Source organism: Rutilus rutilus (genome assembly GCF_951802725.1).
Source record: "Rutilus rutilus genome assembly, chromosome: 4".
NCBI classification, from domain to species: Eukaryota; Metazoa; Chordata; class Actinopteri; order Cypriniformes; family Leuciscidae; genus Rutilus; species Rutilus rutilus.
Genome location: NC_140212.1, coordinates 5,216,748 through 5,231,350, shown reverse-complemented (window position 1 = coordinate 5,231,350; position 14,603 = coordinate 5,216,748). Strand labels below are relative to the sequence as shown.

At 35.9% G+C, this 14,603-nt stretch overlaps 2 long non-coding RNA genes across 3 annotated transcripts; both read left to right on the top strand.

Moving 5' to 3' along the window:
* Nucleotides 1-2,510: 2,510 nt before the first annotated feature.
* Nucleotides 2,511-3,282, top strand: LOC311290112. 2 transcript variants are annotated; one of them, XR_014627326.1, is made up of 2 exons: nucleotides 2,511-2,642; nucleotides 2,765-3,282. It is a non-coding gene; the product is annotated as an uncharacterized lncRNA (long non-coding RNA). The 2 variants fall into 2 exon arrangements; XR_014627327.1 differs by having other exon boundaries at nucleotides 2,761-3,282.
* Nucleotides 3,283-9,644: 6,362 nt separating this feature from the next.
* Nucleotides 9,645-10,312, top strand: LOC311289528. The gene is made up of 2 exons (XR_014627138.1): nucleotides 9,645-9,707; nucleotides 9,833-10,312. It is a non-coding gene; the product is annotated as an uncharacterized lncRNA (long non-coding RNA).
* Nucleotides 10,313-14,603: the final 4,291 nt, after the last annotated feature.

The following is a 14,603-nucleotide window of genomic DNA, read 5'->3' as shown; positions in this document are numbered from 1 at the left end:
AGATACAAGTGTTAATTTGCTCTCGCTGTAAGAAACAGGTCGTCCCGTTCGACTGTAGAGGGCGCTAATGTAACTGCAGTGCAGGACCTTCAACATTTAAATGAGATTCACCTCTGACCTCTGATGTAAATGATAACAGCACCTTGAAAAATACAAAAACCTCTTTTTTTCTTTATCCTTCACTTTACTTTGAAAGAAATTGTGTTTGTAGCATGCTGATGTGCGAATGAGCCATTCAGTATCGATACACATTGTGATTATAAAAATTTTTTTTTTTTTTTTGCATGATACTTCAGTTACACAGAAAAAATGCACACAAACTCACTCAAAAAGGATCTTATTGAATGAAACCCTCCTTTCTAGTCGCTCTCCTGTGGAAAGAAATACAACAGAACAATGTTTACTTAATGCTACTGACCTGTCATTAAGTTATTTTGTTTTTTACTGCAATCTGATCCGCTTGTTTTGCTGTCTTTTGAGTCTCTGGATTTTCTTCTGGCGACTTTCATTAAGTGGTTTTTTTTTTTCTCCGTATGATATTTAACATTGTACAAAATGAAAAAAATAAAAAAATTCCTTAAAATGAAAACCAAACAAAAACAAGTAGGGAATCATCTGCAATGTTTAACTGTCTGTTTTGCACTAAGTATAGGATGTTCAAGCTTCATATAAAACTGCGCTTTGCGCTCCAATAAAACAGCATTTGTTACCTTATTTGTAAACTTAATAAAAGTCATTTAAATAAATCAAGTTTGCTTCTCTTTATCAATTCATACTGGATCCTGGATTAGTTATCATGCAGTTTAGAGCAATAGAGCTGATGACGTAGTTTTGATACATAAGTGCATTTAATTTCAGTTACTTTATTATGTCTCTCATGAGCTAAATACTGCAATCTGTATTATCAGTGATCCATTTCAGAGTGTTATTTGTGCCCACCTTCAATATGTCATGAATGTCCAATAATTATTTGTTTATACTAGCAAATCTGCATCTGATGTACAAAGAGTATGGTTAGTGTATTAATACTTTATACAACACTGCACCCTACCATTTTAGGATGGGTTATTTGCATATATATGATAAAGGTGTGAATGACACCATGGGCCCTATCTTGCACCCAGCGCAATTGACTTTGTACACGGACGCATGTATCATTCCTATTTTGCACCCGCGCAAAGCGGACTTTTCCCTCCACAGAAGCACGTCGGTTAACTAAGAAATACACTTGCGCTCCCCGGGGCGGTTCCGGCGCAAACGTTCCCTCATGCTATTTTACAGGTTTAGAAAACAATTGCGCCACTAACCGAAAAAAAAACAGTTTAAAGTCAGTGGCGCGTTGCGCATGTTATTAATATGCTATTTTAAGGGTGCATGCTTGGCCTTAATCAATGTAGCGTGTGCACAATGCGCATACACTTTGATTCTCTCATCTACACACAGACGCAGCAGTTATCATTTTTGCAAATCATACATTATTACGAAAGATAGATAGATAGATAGATAGATAGATAGATAGATAGATAGATAGATAGATAGATAGATAGTTTATTATAAAAGCATACATCTAGCTTACACATTTACCCAAATTATCATACGCCTGTTTAACCGAAGTTAATTTGGGTGTGTTTCTCCATCCCCAACGTCCCTGACGGGAACGTCGGTCTCCTCGGCTGTGAACCGCTCCTGACGCGCGTCTGGCAAATCCGCCGTTATAATAGGAATTCGCTTTAGAACAAGCGCGCCTGCTCTTAAAGGGAATGTGAGATGTCGCTCTGATTGGTTTATTTCACGTTACGCCCAAACCACACCTATGAATAATGAAGCTACTTCAGACCAACCCCTTTTAGATTTGCGCCAGGCGCAAGAGTCATTTATCCCGCCGGGAAAATAGCAACAGCGCCAAGACCCGCCCACAAAGTTACTTGCGCTTTGCGCTTTGACACTTGCGTTTCAGATCGTTAAAATAGGGCCCCATGTGTGCACATGCACTCTGTGCCTCGTCCTTCCAGATGTGTACATGCAGTATTTCTTTTCCTTGAGATAAGACCCTCCTCTTCATATTGGTAAAACATTGGATTCTGAGTCGGACCCGCAATCAATGAATTGAGGCAATTGCAGTTCCATATCCTTTTGCTATGTACTTTTAATTGTTACAAACACCCATGGCCATGTACATATACAAAATATTTAAAAAGGCATATTTAAAAGGCTTTTGTCTGCCAAATTAAATGTGGTCCAACCAAATATATATATATAAGCATTTTTGAAAATACGTTTTTTAAACTTTTCTTAAAAAATGTCAAAAAAAAAAAAAATTAAACCAGCATTAAATAGTTAATTTCTAAGAATGCAGCACATTTAAAATATTTTATCAATAAGATATTTCAAAGATTATTGATTTTCTTTATAATGGACACTCTTGTACATCATTGGCTTGCACTGCTTCTATGCTTACTTGGAATACAATTTTTACACGTTTGGCATCTAAAGAAATGTAACTAGGTCAATGTGAAAACAACACAGATACGCAGGTTATTGAACCACCTGTTGATGATCTTTGGAATTTTTTTTTTGATTGGACAGTTTTATAAAGGTTGTGAGGATCAGGAATTATACATACTGAATCTAATACAAGCAAGGTAAGGCATCTTTAACACTGAATCACACTTCAGCTTCTTGACACTTTTAAGACACATATTATTTTTACATTTCAATGTTTTGTCATACATCTCTATAACTGAACTTGTATTCTTTCAGACAGATATGGCGGTCTTTTATGATCTTCGGCTGGTGTCTCTGGCTGTGCTGATGCTGGTGTCTCAGCTGGACTCTGCCAGTGCTGCTGTTCGGGTGTTTGGCATACATGCCAGAGACCTCACCGGTGATCCTTTTGGAAACTTTCCCGATCCATATGTCAAGGTCTGGTGTGGCTCTGCTTTTGGGGGGCAGACAGAATTTCACAAGGATAACAATAGACCTACATGGTCTGCACAGTTCAACTTCCCAAACTGCAATCTATATGAAAACCTGCACCTGGAGGTGTGGGACAAAGACCTGAATTTTGATGATCACTTGGGCACATGTACCACACACGTGAAAAATGGGACTTTCTCCGTTACTTGTTATCTGGACAGCGGAACTCTGTTTTACAAGTACGAGTTGAAACAATAAACCTTTTCTAGACAGCTTTGAAACAATAAATAAATAAAGTTTAGCTATATGCAATATAATGTGTATGTTTTGCATTAATATGTTCATTAAAATCTACAGCTAACATACTTTTCTTCTTTAGTGAAATGCTTTTATAACAACAACATAAAAACACAAATGAAAGTCATAAATCAAGGTTGTCTCTGCTTCTCAGTTCACACTGAATCTAGTTTTAATTTTTGCACTTCATTAAATGGTTTTACCATATGTGACCCTGGACCACAAAACCAGTCACGAGTCGCACAGGTATATTTGTGGCAATAGCCAACAATACATTGTATGGGTCAAAATTATCGATTTCTCTTTTATGCCAAAAATCATTAGGATATTAAGTAAAGATCATGTTCCATGAAGATATTTTGTAAATTTCCTACCGTAAATATATAAAACATTTATTTTTGTAAGTGAATGCAGCACAATCGTCAAAAAAAAAAAGGAGAACTTTAAAGGCGATTTTCTTAATGTTTAGATTTTTTTGCACCCTCAGATTCCAGATGTATAAATAGTTGTATCCCGGCCAAATATTGTCCTAATCTAACAAACCTTATTTATTCAGCTTTCATGTGATGTATAAATCTCAATTTCAAAATTGTGACCCATGTGACTGGTTTTGTGGTCCAGGGTCACACACTGCTTCTCTTCTCACAGATTGTTGCAAGCGATAAATTCCCCATAACCTGCACATCACGCCACATAACACTTTTCATACTTGTAAACATTAGTATTTTACTCTACATTGTATGCTATAGAAAGTGTAGTATACATCAAATGTACATAATTGTTAATCCATTTACAATAAAAGATCTCTTGCTCCTTTGATGATTTTTTTTTTTCTGTGGAAATTTTAATGATTCCTGGAATTGCCAAGCTCTAAACAGGCAATAAAACAAACAAAACATTTGTTGTGAATGAATCATTCATCGCTCATGAATCATTTCAATGAATCTATTGATCCAGTTTATTTACAGTAAATTCAGCTCTCTCATCGAATCTAAGACAGATTTTACATGATGATGAATATACTGTGGAAACATCACAAAATGCAAAACAAAGACATATTATGACATTGATGATGATGGCATATGTATAACTTAGCCTACAAAAAAATATATATTCTAGAAGTAGGCTGTAGACCTATGTGCAAGAAGAATGTCATCAGAACCTGTATTTTCCTGTATCCTGTATTGATTGTATCTAGAACCCAAGGATCTGATGTTGCCTTCTCCCAACTGTCCAGGCATAATTGGGAGCATTCTCCAGCAACTCTGGGACTGCTATGCCTGGCTTCCCTGGGGTTTGAAACCTCTGGTAGTACGTCTCTTAAGTGATCCTCCCCTGACTGGAGTGTGAGACTGGTCAGTTTGGGGAGCCTGGTAAAACGGTCTGGTGCCTTGATCATGGAATCGGTAACCCCTAGCTCGCCTTCTCTCATTCCCCCAAGGTTCTGAACGAGGAAAGTGTGAGGGTGTGAAGTGTGAATAGACACAGTAGGCTGTGCACGGAAATACCCATCCATACACCTTGTGTTGGGGCTGGAGCTTCTTCCTGAGTATCAAGGCCCAGGATCCTTGCTGCACTTAAAATGTGTGAACGAATGTCAGAATGCCCTTCTGAAACTTCTGAAAAAGAGATAGTTCACCCAAAAATATTTATCATTTTCTCATCATGTTGTTCCAAATCTGTATGAGTTCCTTTCTTCTGTTGAACACAAAAGAAGATATTTGAAAAGATGTTGGTAACCAGACAGTTGACGACAGGAAAACAAGTACTATGGAAGTCTATGGGTGCCTATATGGTTGTCTGGTAACCAACATTCTTTCAAATATCTTCTTTTGTGTTCAACAGAAGAAAGAAACTCATGTTTGCTACTTGAGGGTGAGTAAGTAATAAAAAAACTTAATTTTTGGGTGAACTCTCTCTTTAATTGTCCACATTTTTAAGTCATCTGCTGTTTACTCTTAAGGATCAAGCAACAGACAGAGACCTTCTAGTTGGCTCATCATTTAGGGATTCATTTAAGTATACACTACCCGTTCTAAAGCAGAAATACATGTGCAAAATGCTAATCTTTACAAGTATAAAATGTGTGATTTGCACTAATGGGGGAATTTGTCACTTGCTGTATTTGGGAAACAAATCTCTGAGCAGGAAGAGAATCAAGGTTGATATGACACAAACATTTGAGAATGAGAGGTGATTCTGAATCAACTTATCCCTACTGAAGTCTCAAGTATTAGTTGCCTCTGCTTCTCAATTCACACTGAATCTAGTTTTATTTGATATATGGCTTTATTAGTATAATATTGTGAATGCCCTTTGTTAGTTTTTTTTTTAGTTTTTTTTTTTGTAAATAGATTAAAAGCATTTTAGTCAAATGAATATAGGCTATTAAATCAGTCAATGCAGAACACACACACACACACACACACGAGCAATAGAAACGGTTCAACTTTATTGTTATCAGTCTCAAAGTAGCTTTACAAACTGCTGATTTAGAACAGGTTTATTTCGCATCATAACTGTAAAACATGGTTCCTTTTTTCAGATGACAATAATCCCTGACATACCCATTTCGTACCAGTTTGTTACACGTGCCCAAATGATCATCATATTTCAGGTCTTTGTCCCACACCTCCACCTTCAGGTTTTGATTTGCTCTGCAATTTGGGAAGTAGAATTCTGTATTCCAAATAGGATTAGCAGTGTTCTTGATAAAAGATGTCTGCCCCCCAAAAGAAGAGCCACACCAGACCTTGAGGTATGGATCGGGAGGGTTTCCAGCAGCATCACCAGTGAGGCCTCTGGCATATAAGCCAAACACCCGAACAGCAGCACTGGCAGAGTCCAGCTGAGACGCCAGCATCAGCACAGCCAGAGACACCAGCCGAAGATCATAAAAGACCGCCATATCTGTCAGAAAGAATACAGGTTTAATTATAGAGATGTCTGACACAAACATTGAAATGTAAAAATAATATCTCTGTCTTAAAAGTGTCAAGAAGCTGAAGTGTGATTCAGCGTTAAAGATGCCTTACCTTGCTTGTATTAGATTCAGTATGTATGTTTCCTGATCCTCACAACCTTTATAAAACTATACAGTCATAAAAGTCTTCCAAAGGTCATCAACAGGTGGTTCTATAAGATGTGTATCTGTGTTGTTTCCGCATTGACCTAGTGACATTTGTAAAGATGCCAAGAGTGTAAAAATTGTATCCCAAGTAAGCATAGAAGCAGTGCATTAAAATAATAGTTCAGTCCTACAAAGTTACAAAGGCAGAAAACACTGAGCCAATGATGTACAAGAGTGTCCATTATAATGAAAATCAATAATCTTTGAAATATGTAGTTTAAACGTGTTGCATTCTTCACAATTAACTATTAGATGCTGGAATCTTCTTTTTTTTTTTTTTCATAGATTTTTTAAAGAAAAGTTTACATCTAATGACCCTAAAAAAGTAATGTGGTGCAACCATACAGTAAAAAAATTTTGTATGGATTATATAAAACAAGTTTCTTTTTATTTTTATTACTTACTCACCCTCAAGTACCAAACATGTCTTTGAAAAAAACATTACTTTTTTAGGGTCAATAGATTTAACTCATTAACTTTTCATAAAAATTGTCTAAAGTATAAAAAATGAAACCAGGACTGAGAACTATTATTTTAATGCACTGCTTCTATGCTTACTTGGGATAAAAAATTTACATTCTTGGCATCTTGACAAATGCAACTAGGTCAATGCGGAAACAACACAGATACAGATACGCATGTTATTGAACCCTGTTGATGATCTTTGGAAGATTTTTGTGATTGTATAGTTTTATAAAGATTGTGAGGATCAGGAAGTGTATACTTAAATTCATCCCTAAATGATGAGCCAACTAGAAGAAGGTCTCTGTCTGTCACTTGATCCTTAAGATAAAAACAGCAGATGACTTAAAAATGTGGACTATTAAAGGGATAGTTCACCCAAAAATAAAAAATAAATGTATTACTTACTCACCTTCAAGTCCCAAACATGTATGAGTTACTTTCTACTGCTGAACACAAAAGAAGACATTTGAAAGGATGTTGGCTACCAGACAGTTGACGACACCCATAGACTTCCATAGTACTTGTTTTCCTGTCGTCAACTGTCTGGTTACCAACATCTTTTAAAATATCTTTTTTGTGTGTTCAACAGAAGAAAGAAACTCATACAGAATTGGAACAACATGAGGGTGAGTAAATTATAAAAATATTTGGGTGAACTATCCCTTTAAGGTGAATGAGGGTGATATATTTAAACCATTTTTGAAAATACGGTTTGTTTGTTTGTTTGTTTTACTGTATGGTTGCACCACATGTCTTTTTTAGGGTCATTAGATGTAAACTTTTTTTCTTTTTTTTTTTACTTTTACTACTTGTTTTTATATGTTTTAATGTTTTGAGTGTTGCATGTTATGTTGTGGTCAACAATGTTTTAAGGATGCCCTGCCTCTTAGACTGTAAAACTAGTTTACCTACGGGTACCAATAAAGTAACCTAACCTAACCTAACCTAACCTAACCTAATCAAATGGTTAATTTCTAAGAATGCAACATGTTTAAACAACATATTTTAAAAGATTATTGATTTTCTTTATAATGGACACTCTTGTACATCATTGGCTCAGCGTTTTCTGCCTTTGTAACTTTCTAGGACTGAGAACTATTATTTTAATGCACTGCTTCTATGCTTACTTGGGATACAATTTTTACACTCTTGGCATCTTGACAAATGTAACTAGGTCAATGCGGAAACAACACAGATACGCAGGTTACTGAACCCTGTTGATGATCTTTGGAAGACTTTTGTGATTGTATAGTTTTATAAAGGTTGTGAGGATCAGGAAGCATACACTCAAAAAAACAAGCTGTTGACCCAACCTAATTAAATTGAGGAAAACTCTTCCACAAAATTGAATTACATGTTTCCAACATTTTTTTTTTTTCAATGAATTGTTTTGTAATTGTGATTACCTGCACTTAATTTTTGCCCTGTCAATAAAATTGCCATCAATATAATTTTAGCTAACTTGACTTTATACAGTTACTTCCAATCTTATGTTTTTACAGTTACAATACATTTTAATAATGTAGGTTTAAGTGTGAGATTTGATGTATACATAATGTATACTGAGTGCCCGCAGACTAAACACAGTGACCACTCTTCTGGATAATGGTAACCACAAAAATCAAAAAGATTACAGAAAGTCCTCTAACTTTCTAACATAACTGAACATTAAACAATAAAATTAACTAACAACATCTTTCCATTTACTGAAGAACTATAGATCCAGTCCCCGGTTAGTTGTCAAAGTAATTAAGTAAAACTCAATTAGAAAAAAAGTAAAAAGTTTTAAATATATTAGGTTTATTGAACACAATTTAATTAAGTTGTAACAAAATGTTTAAAAAAAATCTGGTTGCTTTAGCTTATTTTTATTAATTAAATTGAACAAGAGGCAAAAATATTTGTTTTGAGTGAATGGGAAGTGTATACTTAAATGCATTCCTAAATGATTAGCCACCAAAAGGAGAAGAAAGTCTCTGTCTGTCACTTGATCCTTAGAAAAACAGCAGATGACTTAAAAATGTGGACAATTAAAGGGATAGTTCACCCAAAAATGATTTTTTTTATTACTTACTCACCCTCAAGTACCAAACAAATATGAGTTTATTTCTTCTGTTGACCACAAAAGTGTGTGTGTGTGTGTGTGTGTGTGTGTGTGTGTGTGTGTGTGTGTGTGTGTGTGTGTGTGTGTGTGTGTGTGTGTGTGTGTGTGTGTGTGTGTTTAAAGCATTTTTGAAAATACAGTTTGGTTTGTTTTGGGATTTTTTATATGGTTGCAGCACATAGGCTACTTTTTAGGGTCATTAGATGTAAACTTTTCTTAAAATTTTTTTTAAAAAATAAACCAGCATCAAATAGTTAATTTCTAAGAATTATTGATTTTCTTTATAATGGACACTCTTGTACATCATTGGTTCAGTGTTTTGTGCCTTTGTAGGACTGCGAACTACATTATTTTAATGCACTGCTTCTATGCTTACTTGGATTATGCCGGCATGACTTCGATCTTGACTAGTGGCTATATATATAAATGAACTAAATTAATAACGTTTTTAAAACAAAAATGAAACATCACTGAACTTACTTAAGCTGGACTGTGATGCTATTTTCTTCTGGAAACAAACTTTTTTGCATTATTTTTGTTATCTCTGTAAAGCTGCTTTGAAACAATCTGTATTGTAAAAAGCGCTATAAATAAATGTGACTTGACTTGACTTGGAATAAAAAATTTACACTCTTGGCATCTTGACAAATGTCACTAGGTCAATGCGGAAACAACACAGATACGCAGGTTATTGAACCACCTGTTGATGACCTTTGGAAGACTTTTATGACTGTATAGTTTTATAAAAGGTTGTGAGGATCAGGAAACATACATACTGAATCTAATACAAGCAAGGTAAGGCATCTTTAACACTGAATCACACTTCAGCTTCTTAACACTTTGAAGACAGAGATATTATTTTTACATTTCAATATTTGTGTCATACATCTCTATAATTAAACCTGTATTCTTTCGGACAGATATGGCGGTCTTTTATGATCTTCGGCTGGTGTCTCTGGCTGTGCTGATGCTGGCGTCTCAGCTGGACTCTGCCAGTGCTGCTGTTCGGGTGTTTGGCTTACATGCCAGAGACCTCAGCGGTGATGCTTTAGGAAACAAACCTGATCCATACGCCAAGGTCTGGTGTGGCTCTACTTTTGGGGGGCAGACAGAATTTATCAAGAACACTGCTAATCCTACATGGTCTGTACAATTCAACTTCCCAAATTGCAGAGCAAATCAAAACCTGAGGGTGGAGGTGTGGGACAGAGACCTAAGTCGTGACAATCGTTTGGGCACGTGTAGCAAAGCGGTGCGAAATGGGTCTTTCAGGGTAAATTGTTATCTGAACAAAGGCACCGTGTTTTACAATTATGTAGCGAAATAAACCTGTTCTAAATCAGCAGTTTGTAAAGCTACTTTGAGACTGATAACAATAAAGTTTAACAGTTTTTATTGCTCGTGTGTGTGTGTGTGTGTGTTCTGCATTGACTGATTGAACAGGCTATATTCATTTACTTTTTACTAAAATGCTTTTAATCTATTTACTCAAATAAAACTAACAAAGTGCATTCACAATATAATACTAATAAAGCCATATATCAAATAAAACTAGATTCGAAAAGATTAGGCTATAGAAAACTTGAAAACTAGATAACATAAAAAAGCAGATGACCTAAAACTTTGGACTATTAAAGGGATAGTTACTTACTCACCTTCAAGTCCCAAACATGTATGAGTTACTTTCTACTGTTGAACACAAAAGAAGATATTTGAAAGAATGTTGGTTACCAGACAGTTGACGACACCCATAGACTTCCATAGTAGCCTACTTGTTTTCCTGTCGTCAACTGTCTGGTCAGTGGTCACCAACATTCTTTCTTTCAAATATCTTCTTTTGTGTTCAACAGAGGAAAGAAACTCATACAGATTTGGAAAAACATGAGGGTGAGTAAATTATAAATATTGTTGAGTGAACTATCCCTTTAAGGTGAATGAGGGTGATTGCTCCAAAAAAACACCATAAAATGTGTCAGTATTACTATATAGGCTAATAGCCTACTATATTTAAAGTATTCTGAAGCCATACTGTATTTATATATGAGACAAAAATTAAATCGTTATTTCATAGCGCTCCTTGGCGCGTAGGCTACATGAGAGTCGGGGCGATGTCATGAATGAATCGCTCGAGATGAATCTTTTTGATTGACTCACTCACGATTCGGACGGCAGCGGTTAAAAGCTATCAAGAGGTGAACCTCATCAGTGATTATAACGACTTTAAGTGCGGTTTGTTCGTCACATAAAGCTATCATATGACTAAATAACTATATGAATATAGCGGACGAGTCATATCAGATCAGGTTATTTTTTTAGCGTGAGAGCCTCACTAACTTACTCATTCGCTTTCATTAGGCTACACTGACAAGAAAGTGACCATTAAATACTTCAAAAATGTCCTTTTGTCTTCCACGGAAAGTAACCATAAGGATTTGCAAATGAAGGTGAGTAAATGACGGCAGAATTATCATTTTTGGATGAACTAACGTTAGTCCTTTAATATGCATTTACTGAAGGGCTACTTACCCAAAATTACCTCTAGAGCACATGTATATCTTTATGAACTTCAGAGTATTATTTATTAGTTTATGTCGGGATTAACAGACAGACAGCAGCAGTCATAATCAAAATAACGCCAAATCTTACTAACCATGATGAAGTGCTTTAACAGTTAAACAGATCCAACAAATAAAATTAAGAAAAAGAATTATGCCTATCCTTTGATATTTTTTTAATTTTTTTATCTGAGATCAACATGAATACAAAAGATACATTTGCACTAGATTTTTAAAATATTTATTTTCTTTATAATGGACACTCTGATATGTCACTGTTTTCTGCTTTTGTTGCCCCTCAGGATAGAATTACTAAAATTATTTTAATGCATTGCTTCTATGCTTTCTTAGGATGCAATTTTATGCATACTTGCCAACTTGCCAAATATGAATGTGCCAACACAGAAACACAATACTGATATGCATGGATTTAACCACCTGTTGATGACCTTTTGGAAGACTTTTATGATTGTATAGTTTTATAAATGTTGTGAGGGGGTGAAAGTTAGGACGATTCTAAGGGCCCACGCACTTTTGGGCGCCCCAAAAATAGATTTTATTAATGAAATGGGTGCAGTAGGGGGTCCAACCTAATATTCTTTCATAGGGCCCAAAATTGCTGGCAGTGTCCCATCAGGAAGCATACTGAATCTAATAAAAGCAAGGTAAGGCATTTTAACACTGAATCACACTTTAGATTCTTGCCACTTTTAAGACAGATATTATTCTTACATTTCAATGTTTGTGTCATACATCTCTATAATTGAACCTGTATACTTTCTGCCAGTCTTTTATGATCTTCGGCTGGTGCTGATGCTGGCGTCTCAGCTGGACTTTGCCAGTGTTGCTGTTCGGGTGTTTGATTTACGAGGCAGAAATCTCGCTGGTGGGGATGGTATTGGAGATCCCGATCCATACATCAGGGTGGTGTGCAATGGCGATGAAGATTAAACAAAACATTTTATCAGGTCACTCTAATTCTACGTGGAAGGAAGATCTCTATTTATCAAGCTGTAAATCCGGGCGATAGACTACGCGTGGAAGTGTGGGACAAAGACTGTATGAATGAGGATGATCCCTTGTCCCTTGTCCTTAAATAAAAAGTAGGCTACCTGCACTCACAATACATACTAGTGTCCACAATTTAGCCTTAGATAGGAAATAAAACTTACGAGTGAGAATCACAGTGCAGAGAGGTAAAAGGTGGGTGAAGAAGATCATTACTCCAGTCTTCAGTGTCACATGATCCTTCAGAAACCAGTCTAATATGCTGAACAAACATTTGATGCATGAGAACTCTGCACTGCAACCTTTCATTTTCATTCAGCAGGGTCCAAATGTACAGCAAAACCAATGACAAGAGTTTGGAAAGGACCAGATTTTTGTCTTTAAATATTCAGTTTGGTGGCGCTAAAGATGCAGAAATTGCATGTCACCTTTAGAGACTAATGCTTTGTCTGAAATCACTCACTCATTCACTAATAGCACATGGCAACTAAGTGCACTATGAAGTGAGTGAATTCGGGCGCTGACATATTGGGCTTTACTAAAAAAAAGAATAATATCAAAGTTGGATTTACATGCCTAATTTGTGTTCAGAATAATTAAAATAATCATTAAAAAAACTACCAAAATGAAGTGTTGGCCTACATTATTCAAATGGAAGAATCTAAAACAAAACAATTACAAAAGAAAGAACTTTGTTGGAAGACAGCAAGTGGTTAGGACTGTTATGCAATGCATCCATTTTTTTTTCTGTGAATTACTTAAGAACATGCATCAACATATTGAGTATTTCAATTCAGGACAATAATGTACAACTTAAGATAAATACACAGCCTATCATGAAACTCTTCTGAGCAACTGATTGGTTCTTTTAAAGCTGGCTGCTTTGGCCAATTGATCTTTTAGTTCTATCTACGTAACCTATTTATTTCCATCTTGAACCGGCTCAACTCAGTGCAGTGCGCCGTGGGAATTTTCTCGGGCCCTCACCTTCCCCAGAACCACCTGTCTAAATCAGCGAAGGGCTTTTCCCTACTTTCCTTGTAGCAGCTTGTATCCTATTCCCTGTATTTACGTGCATGTTTCGGCTGTAGCCTTCACTCATGCCAGCGGCAGCAGCAGCACTGCAGATCTGGTCCGCCAACACAAAGCATGTACAATCCATTCTTATCAATAAATTGTTTCATTCTATTCTGAGAGTTGTCATGTTTGAAATTATAATATTCATCTCAAAACTGAGGTCATGCTACACACTGCTTGGTGCTCTAATTCCAATTAGATGATCAATTATAGTTATTGACAAAGTGCACCACAAGAGGGCAAAGACTCCCTACTGTCTTGTGTCAAGTATTATTAACATACAGGACCTGCACTTACTGTAATCTAACTTGTCAACTATGCTTATCAAACAGGATAAGAGCTATAAATGCTTTAAGAGAATGTACTAACTCTGCTTCTGCACATGTACTCTGTGTCCTGTCCTTGAGCAAGACTTTCTTCTGCATCTGTGATGTTGGACTTTGATTTGGACCAGTTTCATATCAATTTGTGCTTTAGAAAATGTCCACAGCCCAGCAACAGAAAAAGACAAAGTAAATTAAATTAAAAAAACAAAAAATATATGAAATACAAATCTTCATGTATAAAAGCACATCAGTTTCAGCAGCTGGGGAATTTTTTTTTTTTTACCAGCAGTTGCTCTTATTTGCCTTTGCCTACTACCTACAATTGTTACAATCTTATAATAAATAAACACCTTAAATGATATAAAACAGGAAGACAGATGTCTCGGCTCTACAGATGACATTACAATTAGTAAACCAGAGCACTAGGGTTTGCATGAAGAGATGATTCAGTTTTATGACAGTCTTACATTTTTCTCAGTTTTAGAGAGTATTACATTTGAGGTAGAAAAAACTCAAATTGTTTTCTGCTCATGAAAACCCTGCTTTTGTAGCTGGCTCAGGACAGTGAATGATTCAAATAGTTGTTATATCCTCTTGCTGAATTGACTCATTTAAATTTGCCAACTTGTTACATAGACCTAAAAAGTTGTATCAGCAAAGCTGATAACAGATACGCATGGGATTTTAACCACCTGTCGTTGATCACCAAATCAAAGAATTTTCCA